We start from the raw sequence: 1,694 nt of genomic DNA, 5'->3' as shown, positions 1-1,694 counted from the left end.
AAAAAAGCCTTCCATCTGGTATCCCATGATCACCTCTTAGCAAAACTGGCTAACTGCGGCCTTGGCCTCACCACGATCAGCTGGCTGGGGAATCAGCTCCGTGGTCGGACCCAGAGGGTGGTGGTTGACGGAAGTCAATCATCATGGTGTCCTGTGACCAGTGGTGTCCCCCAAGGCTCTGTCCTTGGACCCATATCATTGAACATCTTCATTAATGACGTGGACATTGGAGTCAGAAGCGGACTGGCTTAGTTCGCCGATGACACCAAGCTTTGGGGTAAAGCATCCACACCTGAGGACAGGAGGGCGATCCAGGCTGACCTTGACAGGCTCAGCAAATGGGCGGACGAGAACCTGATGGTGTTTAACACTGAAAAATGCAAGATTCTCCACCTTGGGAGGGAAAACCACTATGGAAGAAAGAGACTTGGGGGTCATCATTGACCACAAGATGAACATGAGCCTGCAATGCGATGCTGCAGCTAGAAAAGAGACCAAAACGCTGGCTTGCATCCATAGATGCTTCTCAAGCAAATCCTGGGACGTCATTCTCCCCCTGTACTCGGCCTTAGTGAGGCCGCAGCTGGAGTAGTGTTTCCGGTTTTGGGCCCCACAATTCAAAAAGGATGGGGAGAAGCTTGAGAGAGTCCAGAGAAGAGCCACGCGCATGATCAGAGGTCAGGAAAACAGACCTTATGACAGCAGGCTGAGAGCTATGGGACTCTTTAGCCTGGAAGAGCGCAGGCTCAGGGGTGATCTGATGGCCACCTATATGTTTATCAGGGGTGACCACCAGTATCTGGGGGAACATTTGTTCGCCAGAGCGCCCCAAGGGATGATGAAGTTGAACAGTTATAAACTACTGCAAGACCTTTTCAGGCTGGACATAAGGAAGAACTTCTTTACTGTCCAAGCCCCCAAGGTCTAGAATAGCCTGCCATTGGAGGTGGTTCAAGCACCTACTTTGAACACCTTGAAGAAAAAGTTGGATACCTATCTTGATGGGATCCTATGACTCTAGCTGACTTCCTGCCCTTTGGGTGGGGGGGCTGGACTTGATGATCTTCCGAGGTCCCTTCCAGCCCTAATAGCTATGAAATTTTCCTGGGAGCAGCACAGCCCAGCTCCCTAGACTGCGTGCCTGGCACAACCAGACCATGGATGCATATTGCTCCCTGTGGAAGTGTCTTCCAAAGCAAAAAGCATGTTAGCAGTATTTATGGGGTGCTGACCACTTTAGAACAGCTGGCCACAACCAACCACTGGAGCTGCTGGGATTTTGGTATTGCCAAAACCCCACCTCTCCTTTAGCCTACCTGCAGGCTGGGATCTTTTGTTCTCATTAGTGTTCAGGACCTGGGCATTGGGCCAGATGGCCCTGGAGGTTCCTCCTAGCCCAGACTACCATGCTGGGGCTCGATGTAATAAGAAGCCACTTATGCGAGGCCAAGGTGCCCTCAGGGATTACCAGCAAGCCCAGTGGCAGCAAAGGGAGCTTTTAAACTGGCCCTCAGCCGGACAGCCACTTACAGAGCCACTTCAGCCCTCTCCAAAAGCTCCAGCAAACCAGTGCCTTTGGCAGCTGCTCAGGAAGGCGGCCAGGCTGGACTGTCTCAGCAGGCAACGGACTTTGCTATTTGCATTTGGGGTGGGGCAGCAGCTAGTGCCAGGTGCCACCAGACACACACGCAGAT

Source organism: Alligator sinensis, unplaced genomic scaffold, assembly GCF_000455745.1.
Source record: "Alligator sinensis unplaced genomic scaffold, ASM45574v1 scaffold1420_1, whole genome shotgun sequence".
NCBI lineage: Eukaryota > Metazoa > Chordata > Crocodylia > Alligatoridae > Alligator > Alligator sinensis.
This window is presented reverse-complemented; position numbering follows the sequence as displayed.